We start from the raw sequence: 10,254 nt of genomic DNA on the forward strand, positions 1-10,254 counted from the left end.
TTGTGCAGACTCCATAGCTGTTTGATTATGAGGCAAAGTCATGAAAACTATATGGTTATTTGCTTGTACAAGATATATTTTGATCTACTCATGTTCATCAAAGCTTGTTGTTATTTGTTGAAAACAGATCATAATTTTACTAAAAGATTTTGTATATAATCCTTAACTTATAGGCTAGACTAGTATGGGATGAGGCGTGGTGTTTCTTAGGGTTATTAAGGATTCATTTAGTTGTTTCAAGTCTCTCAGTTTGTTTTGAATTGAACCATGATATTTGTAGTAATTTTTTAAAGCTTTCCTCGGCTGATTATTTTCAATAGTTGAGGTGTAGTTAATAGATTGTTTGATTTTGATGCCCTGGTTATTTTAGCTTTTCTTGAATCCCATTCTATTGTGCAGGTGATTCTGGAGCTGCAGTTGCTTGTCCCTTTTGTATATTAGAGAAACGAATAGCTAGGTATTTGAGTATTTATTCAGCTCTAGATACTCCGTCCAAGATTAGTAATTTCTTAAAGATTCTCGCTCAGAATTTTAGGTATGGGGGATAAGAAAATGCTCATGAATTCTTGCGCTATGTCATTGACCCCTGTCATAATACGTGTTTACGGTTGAATAAGTTGCAATAGTAGAGAAGGAAGGGTGACGAAGCTGGTGTTGATGCCATTGTTAAGGATATCTTGGGGGGTGCTCTACATAGCCAAGTCAAGTGTTTGGCATGTGGTGCTAAGTCAAATAAGGTGGATGAGATCATGGATATAAGTCTTGATGTGTTGCACAATAACTCACTCAAAGATGCTTTGCAGATATTTTTTCGTCCTGAGGTTTTGGATGGAAATAATAAGTACCAAGTACGAGAAGTAAGTATTATACTTTTTCCTTTTCCCTTAGTTTGTATTGTATGATAAATCTGTTGTTACAAGTTCCTTGTTGGAATAAGAACTTATATTTGTTTAGCTGTAAGAAATTAGTGATAGCAAAGAATCAAATGTAAATTCTTCAAGCACCAAATATTTTCGGCATTCAGCTCAAGGTACAAAAAGTTGGAATTTTCTGTCTTTTATGTTATACTATCAACTGCCAATGCTAACTTTTTTTTGGTTATGGATTGAGGTTTGAAGGAATATATGGTGGGAAAATTAATATGTCCATTGCTTTTGAGGAGGTTATAGTGCTTTCTAGCTACATGTGCAAAGGGAGTCAGGTACCTGCAGTAGTGGTTAAGTTCAATATATGTTGTATTGCTCCCCTATCACTTGATTTATTCTTTCCCAAATACATTTTGGCCAACTTTTAATGAAGTTGTTCTATTGTGGTGTCAACTGTAAAAACTAGCTTTTCCACCATTCTATTTGGAGAAAATCATTATATGATTTTAACCCTATTTATTCAGCACTAGTGCACTTCATCAGAGCCTGGCAGGCAGTTGGTTTTCAAATGATTAAAGCTCTATTTGAAAATAAGTTTTGCATCTTCATTTTTTAACCATTTAACTAATTATTATTTCACATGTAACTGAAAGGTCCTTTGCATCATTGGAAGGCTAACATGTAGACACGGATGCATAATGGTTTCTCGAATTCGAATGATACATATAGTTGCTACTAGTTTCTATCCACCATTTGTAATGTTTTCTCTTTATTTTTGTAACTAACCTTTTTTTCTAAGGAGACCCATAGAATATTTATATCACACATTTACTAAACAAGTCTTAAGGAAATCATAGAGTTGTTTAGATAACTAAGGGGTTGTTTAGCTGCCAAGATGGATATTATTATATAATAACTGCCCTTTTTCCCCTGAATTATAATTAAAGAGATGGTATTACTGTTATTTTTCCTTGGTCTCGATGACCCGTATTGGCCTTGAACAAAATTGCATTCTTAATTTCAAAGTTACTGTAGAGTTATAAAGTGATTGTGATATGGGGTAGTGGACAGAGAAAATATTAAGGGAGGGAACTCAAGCTGGTGGATATGCCATCAACAACTTGTTTGGGATTGAGGTGTAGTTGTTGTTGTTTCTTGCGTGTAGTGGGAATTCATATAACCGACCTCAACTTGTTTGGAACTGAGGCCTGGGGATTTATATAGAAGATACCTACTTGATTAATATGATTAAAATAGAGGTGGTTCTAGTGAATACTCTTTGATTGTTTCTTGTGCTCTCTTTGACTATCTCTAGCATTAATTTTGTTCAGTAGACTATGCTCATTTTTTGTTCTAGATTTTGGGGTAGATTGTTTGGTAGAGATTATAAAAGGATTGAAAATAATCAGCTGCACTATTTTACATCAATTGTCTTGACCAAGTGAAATAAAGGAGAAACAGAGGAGAAACATTGGTTAGGTGTGACCTGCACTATTCTCTTTGCAATAAATGATTGTATTGGTTAGGTTTAAACATCAACTACCTTGAACACGTGAAACAGAGAAGAAACATTTAACAACCTAACATGGATGACACTACATATATTACGATAATCATGTAATTTCATGGTTTCCTATATTTTTGTAGCACATGATTGGTTGTAATTTAATGATTGAGGAACTTATTTTCATCATTACTTCTCTTTTCAAAATTTGAACTTCCTATAGAACAAGAGTAGACACATATGACAAAAAGAAAAATTCCTTTTCCAAATTATTACTGCACACGTTTATGTTGTTGAATAAGTTCTACAATTAAGATTTAATGAGATGGAGGGAAGATATTAGTTTGATGTATGTATCACACACTCCACCTTACCTACTAGTTATAAAATAAAACTTGCATAATTAGTAGATTTTGGTGGTGGTTAGTGTTTTTTTTTTGTCCTTTTCAGTTCTTGCTTATGTAGAATTATTTTTTGTATGATTATGAGTTGTACTTTAATGGACAAACATGGTGGTGTGGATAGGGCGGAACTAGAAAGTTATCTATAATTTGATCAAAATCATTAATTTTAATCTAAACTAATGGCAAATATGTTCAAGAAACTAATGTAAGAGTGATCCTTATCAGTCCACCTGATTCACCTGTTGTATCACCAATCAATGTTAAGCACATTGATCTTCCAAGTTACAAAGATTCACCATGAAAAGATCAAGTACATAGTAGTGCATATATCAGTTCACTGCAAGAAGTAAGTAGTATTCTTCGGAAACTATAATTTGTTGACCATGTGGTTTGATATGGTAATGCCAACAAGCTAAATAATGGTAATTTTCGAAGGATATATCAATGGAGGACATAGACACAGTAGAAGTTATGACGAATCATTGATTAGAGATCAAGTAAACCCCTTCAATCAAAATCTACCGAAAGAAGTAAGTCATTCTTCTAAATCAGAATTTAAAGACTGGTGTAAATTAAAAAAACCATTAATTAATGAGGTTTGGTTGCAAAAATAAGGCCACGTTACATAATTGTAGAGGTACTGAACCATCTGAAAGATGGAAAATAAAAAGAGAGAATTTGTCTTGAAATGTTTGTTCAAAGGCTACTTACATGGGAGTTTAAATCAAATTCAAACTGTATAAAATGAAGAAAGTGATCAGATATATTCTTTTTTAAATCTTGATGTTCCTAATTATGAGAGAACTATGAAGATATTCTATACTATTAACTTAAACACACTAAAAAATCTAGAACATACTAACATATAACTAATTAAACTCCCAATTATTCCAACAGTTGCTTGATAAGTTGATACTGATTAAGTTTTCAGTGTTTTCCTCTATATTATGTACATTGCTTTATGTTTCGTAATATATTTTATCCGTCTGTTAATACACTTCTCCAGCTAGATAAGAATATAAAGAAGTTCAGAAAGAAAAACACCAACATGTAAATGGAGGAAAAACATGTGCACTTGGAGACGAGGAAGCTTGAGGAAGAGATGGAATTAGTGAAGGACATTGCAAGCATGAAGTCTAAAATAAGTGAACTTGAATGAAAGATAAGTGAGGTTAGAATTTTTTTACCTTCCCTTTCTATTTTATTTGTTTTTATTTAAATTGAGTTGGGAATAACTTTTGTTCTGTTATTTGCAAACACCATGTGTAAATCGGTGTATTTTGTGATTTTTAGTTGTTACCTGGATACAGTTGTTCTGAGGAGTTGCCTGGTTTTAGCTTAGCATACACCCCGGTATCAAGATATCTGTTAGATTTCTTATCCATTGAAAAAATCTTCAAAGCAAGTTTCAGGCTTTCTTCTTTAATACAGCCCCTTAATATTGCTTCACACATGTTTCGACTAGCCAGGCCAGTGAACTTATCCAAATCAAAAGACACTTTTAACTCACTTGATCTCGCCAGAACTTCAATGGTAGAAGCAAGAATATGATCATCTGGGAAAATATTGGGTTGTTTCTTCGCCCAGTAGAATATTTCCAGAGCTCTCTCTGGAAGTTCAAAGTAACCCAACCCTCGAATTGTCAATGACAATGATCCTTTCCTAAGTAAAGGACTCCATTTACTTAGAACCTTTGATACATTTTCCTCCGTTGGAAGGCCTTGAATTTCTCTCGTCAAATCAATTAAGAAAGTAAGATTCTTGTACACTTGCTTCAATATAAATTTTCTTGAACGATTCTTCAATCTTATCTATGTAGGAAATCCTAAAGGCAGAATCTTGTAAGGAATGGGCAAAGGTAAAGGCCTCTCTCTATCCAATTTTACAGGCTTCTGAGGGATCCTCCTTTTAAAAAGAGATAAAATCACTTTCATCTCATCCGATTCCCATAGCATTCCATCAGAAGAAGCCTCACTTGCAACTCCCTCATCATCAGTGAAAATATCAAGATTTGGTTTCTAAAGCTTTTGAAGCTTCGTAATAGAGTACTTTGTTCTCCAAGATGCTCTTTTGAAGTCTTTGTGGAGTGAAGTGCTTTGTTAATTTTCTTTTTTCTTTTGCTTCCTTGCTCATTATGGTATTATACACGATTGCCCAACTTATCCTCTTTACTCTTTTTATAGTTTTCCTTACTATGTTCTAAATGGAAATTAAATATATTGTCATTTAAGTGCTAATTGAAATTATTTATTCTCTTTTTATAGGTGTCCAAAATGAAGAAGGTTATGAAGAAAGAAGTGATGAAGAAATTAACCTTACTTGAGAAGATTTTTGAATTGTTAATAGATTATTATTATTATTATTATTATTATTATTATTATTATTTTAAAAAAAGAGATAAAATAAAATTGTGTTTATTTAATATTTATTTTAAAATTATTGAATTTGAGAAATTCGTCAAATTAATTAAAAGTTAATTTTGTCTCAATTTTGTCCAATTAATTCAATTGTGGCCATTTTTATTAATGTAAAATGGTTGCAATTTTTAATTGAACTCCTTTGATTAACCTAATCTTAAAAGGTAAAAATTCAGAAATAGCATACTTAAGAGCTTAATTATTGTTTTTATAGCAATAATTTCATAATTACATTTTATAGCAACTTATATTTTGTATTTTTAAAAAATGTTACTGTGAAATACATATACAATAAAGTTACAGCCCTTAATTAACTGAAATTAGTTGACCTATATATGGTATAATTACCAATCCAGTAAATTTATAGATTTCCTTTCCATTTAAAACTCACAAAAAACGTGACTTTCGTTATATTTCTCTTCGCATTTGAAATTCAAATATCAGTTTTTCCCCATTAGCAATTCCATCCGAAAACTAGTTAATCAGCTGCAGGTTTTCTTAGCAATTTGTTCTAATCCAACCCTGTTTTGGAAATTCAACTATGTTGCTGAATCAAATTGAACTGATTCTTCTTTGAAAATCAACAATAATTGCAAAACGATGCAGTAATTTGTTTGAACCAAATTCAATTGTTGATTCTTCTGATCAATTTGTTTAAATTCAACTGTCAGTTGAAAATTCAACCATTACTACTGTTTAAGGTACATAATCATTATTGTTGTTTAGTTTAATTTTCTTTTTAAACCATTACTGATGTGTTTATTGAGTTTCTGTTGCGTCGTTACTTTGTATGTGAAAAAATTATAAAAGAAATTCGAGTTAGAAGCATTTCAACAGTAAAATTGAACATATAGAAATAAAAAATTGGGAATTCAACTTGGTGTTGCAAATTTCAGCTTAAAACTTGTGTGAAGTGTAATAAAATTAGTATTCGACTATTGTTTTGAGGATCATTTATTGTTATTTTGATTGTTTTAACAATTCTAGAAATTCTGAAGCTTTGTTGTATAATCGTTTATGATCAAATTCAGCTGTTGAATTTGATGATATTCTATGAACACATATGAAAGTATAAATTATCTGCTCCAGATGTATTTTTGGTCTGTGTAATGGTCACATTGCATATGTATTTTTTGATATGGTTAATGTTAGTACTGCATATGTATTTTTGTGTTGTTGTTGGAATTTTAGACTATAACTATATACCTGAAAATACATTTTGTACTTGTTTTACTTCCGTTTGATTTAGTAATTTCTGTATTTGATTAAATACTTTTTTTGTGTTTCTAATTTAGTTTATACAAATATTGTTTAAATGTATTTTTTACAGGCTGATGTTGGCTGAGTAACTTTGTTTGCACTTAAAGTTGTAAATTGTGTGTTAAAACAAGTGATATCTAACAAATATGTATATTTGTTTATTTTTTGGTTAAATCAATTGGAGATGGGAAGCATACCAGGCCTTGTGAAGCACTCTGGTCGATGGATGTATGAAACAAACTACGAAGAATATGTCACTGATGCTATACTGTTGAGCACATCAGCAACATTCGTTGAGCTGGACGATGTTTTGGCATCTCACTTAGGTGTAAATTTAACCAGCAAACTTATTCTAGTGAAATATCAAATAAGTGCTAATGCAGGGCAGATAGAAATACATAATGATATGGGATTGAAGGTCTATATTTTGCAGAAAAAATAGATAAAAGACATGAATTATCTTTCTTTATATGTAAGCATTTTGGAGAAAGTTGTAATGAGCAATTTCGCGAGTTCATCTATATGTGAAGCTGAAAGAAGAAGTAACTGTAACAACTTTCAAACATTGATAAATACAATAAATGAAAGAGCTTTGGTGGTTTCTAAAGATGCACAAGCATTAGATGTATTTGAGATGGATACTGTTGAGGTGATTATCTCAGACCCACATCACAAGCATGTTGAGGATGACCAAGTTTACTCGACAAAATTTTTTTTAAAGTCGGTCATGAAGGACTATTCAATTAGGGAGAAGTTTCAAATGCGAAGTAAAAGGTCAAGTAAGAAAACGTACGTACGTTCTATATAATTCTAATCTTATTTAATATTAGTTTGGATATGTATTTTGAATGAATTAAATTATGTTGGATGTAGTTACACATTGTTTTGCAAATCAAGACACTGTGAGTTTTTAATGCGTGCTTCAGGCATTGGAGAAAGTGAAATATTTAGAATAAGAAGATTCATACCTCAACATACTTGCTCGGTGAAGGACAAGATCTATCCAAAGGTCTATGCTACTAGTATGTTGATAGGTGGTATGGTTAAACAGAAATTCAAAAATTACAAATGAAAATACAGTGCGACGGACATCAGAAATGACATGAAGGAAGATTTTGGTATGAATTTGACATATACTTTATGTTGGAGGGCCAATGAAAGAGCGTTAGAAGAGTTGAGGGGTAAGCCATCAGCATCTTATGGGAAACTGTCATCATACTTATATGTGTTGAATACTACCTATTTATCGCTCTACATGCATTCATTACAGGATTCGATCATTGTAGACCAGTAGTAGTGATTGATGCAAGTCATCTGAGAGGAATTTATACTGGGGCATTTGTAATAGCATGTACAACGGACGGAGCAGGTTAGTATCATTTAATAGTAACTACATTATATAAATGGTTGTATTTTTTGTATTTATGCAAATAACTTGAAAAATACATATCTCCGCTTCATATATACATATCTGCATATAATTACATATATTTTCATAGTTTCCTGAATGAAACATGTAAAAATGTTTAATTGATACCATTTCAGGTACATAAAATATACAGTTTTGTTTACCTATTTTTTTAATAAATACATATGCAGTTCTTATATGTATTTATTTCGGCATGCGCAGAATTTTTTTATATATGCAAGCTATATATTTTCTTTAACCTATGGTTGCTTGATTCTAAAAATAATGAATTATGTATACAAGTCATATATTTTCTTTGGCATATGGTGTGCTTGATTCTGAAAATGATGCATCCTGGACATGGTTCTTCGAGAATCTAAAGGAAGCGTATGGGGAAAGACAACACATGTGTGTTGTGTCTGATAGGAATCCAAGCATCATAAAGGTTGTTGGTCATGTGTGCAAAGATGTTCCACATTATGCATGTATGTGGCATCTATGGAGAAATGTGAAAAAACTTTACAGAAAGTCACACGATGCATTGTCGGAGATCTTTTATACAATGGCTAAATCCTATTCAAAGTCAGAATTCCTCATGTTAATGGAAAAAGTTGAGGTAGTTGATATTCGGGTGAAGAAGTATTTGGAATTGGTGGATTACGAAAAGTGGGCTTGGTCGTATGCAACATTTCACCGAGGATGGACTTTGACTTCAAACATTACGAAGTCAATAAATGGAGTGCTTGTATCAGCTAGAGAACTATCAATTTATGACTTTCTTAAGGAAGTTCGATTACTGTTTGCAAAATGGAATTGCGCAAATAGGCAGGAGGCTTCATAAACCTTCACAACACTCATTGGAAAGTTTAATGACATACTCAGTGAGAACGAGGCTTTGTGTACTCGTATGACGGTATGGCCTTTTAGACTTGTACAAATTATAATTATGAAAACATAAATATGAAAATACTTTCTACTCAGTTGTAAATTAATTAAAATATATACAACATAAACAACATGATCATTTAAAAACATAATATGTATTTTGTATATGTATTTTTTGTATTGAAAATTATTAACACTACATAAGTATTTGGATGATCTGTAAAAATGTAATCTGCATATGTATTTTTATTGCATATGTATTTTAAAAAAAAAAATGCTAGTGTGATTACAACATATTATGGAATATGAAATTCATCTTTTTGTATCATTGTATTTAACTTTTTATGTTTATATCAGGTTGTACCATCCACAGAATATATGTATACGGTACACGACAAACAAAATACTTCATTGTTTGCATCAAGGAAAAAAATACTCATGTAATGCATTTCAAATAGATGAGATACCATGTGCATATGCTTGTGCGGTGTTGGACAAAATTTTTTTTGACAAGGGGTCACACTGTTGTGATTTGTTTAAACCAAAAATTGTTTTGAAGACATATAATATTCCAATCTACCCGTTGCCACACAAAGAAGACTAGATAATACCAAAGAGCATACTTGGTGAAATAGTGTTGCCTCCAAAATTCAAAAGACCTCTAGGAAGACCTGCAAAGAAGGATCGTGGAAAATCAGGCCGAGATAATTGCTATAAAAAAAATCTGTATCAAGTCAAAAGAACAACCTCTTGGCAGTAGCTTTTAATAGGTCGGCAAAAATCCATTCCATGAAGTTCTTGACAATCTTCGTATCTATTATTCCATCAATCGGGTGATATAAAAATGGATGTTTCTGGGGGAATATGCGTATTAGCCCTGCTGTGCTCCCTATATAATTACATATTACAAAAATTTAATTAATACAAATATATTTTCAAGACATATTACATTAAAAATTATATATATGTTATTGTACTTACCAGCTGCTGAACCAAATTTTTCGGTGTATGGCAATTCCTTAAATTTTGATGGTCACCTAATCCTTAACTTTGGTCTAGGAGTTTTAACTTCACGATTATCGGATGGATGAATCATGATGCTTTTTTTATCGTACACATTCAAGCTAGGTAGAAACTCATCCGAGATTGTGTTTTGTGAATCAGGCCACAATTGTTCAACCCTCTGTTCATCATTGTTTACTTTTTGTATATTAGGAGGTATCCTAACTTGCTCCTCTGTATCAAGTTCGACCTCTGAATGCACCAGTGACTTTGAACTCAAATCAGTGATCCCTCTGTTCATCTAACAAAAAAATTTTAAAAAGAATATTACTTTTTTTCTATCAAAACAAACCTAAACAAGCTCAAAATATATTATAGACAGATATATACTTGAGTCTGATCTTCAATGACGGTGTCAAAAGTTTTTGCATCTAAAATTTCATGATGAGATTCTTCTTGACGGTTTGCTGATGGATGTATGATGATGCTTTGTCTTCGATAGGCATTT

The 10,254-nt window shown here is 31.8% G+C and overlaps 1 long non-coding RNA gene across 1 annotated transcript; it reads left to right on the forward strand.

Annotated features, from left to right (window-relative positions):
* Nucleotides 1–396: 396 nt before the first annotated feature.
* On the forward strand, nucleotides 397–1,008 carry LOC124891842. Its single transcript, XR_007049905.1, has 3 exons — nucleotides 397–457; nucleotides 804–857; nucleotides 969–1,008. It is a non-coding gene; the product is annotated as an uncharacterized LOC124891842 (long non-coding RNA).
* The last annotated feature ends 9,246 nt before the right edge of the window (nucleotides 1,009–10,254 follow it).

The sequence above is a fragment of the Capsicum annuum genome, unplaced genomic scaffold (assembly GCF_002878395.1).
Source record: "Capsicum annuum cultivar UCD-10X-F1 unplaced genomic scaffold, UCD10Xv1.1 ctg4118, whole genome shotgun sequence".
NCBI classification, from domain to species: Eukaryota; Viridiplantae; Streptophyta; class Magnoliopsida; order Solanales; family Solanaceae; genus Capsicum; species Capsicum annuum.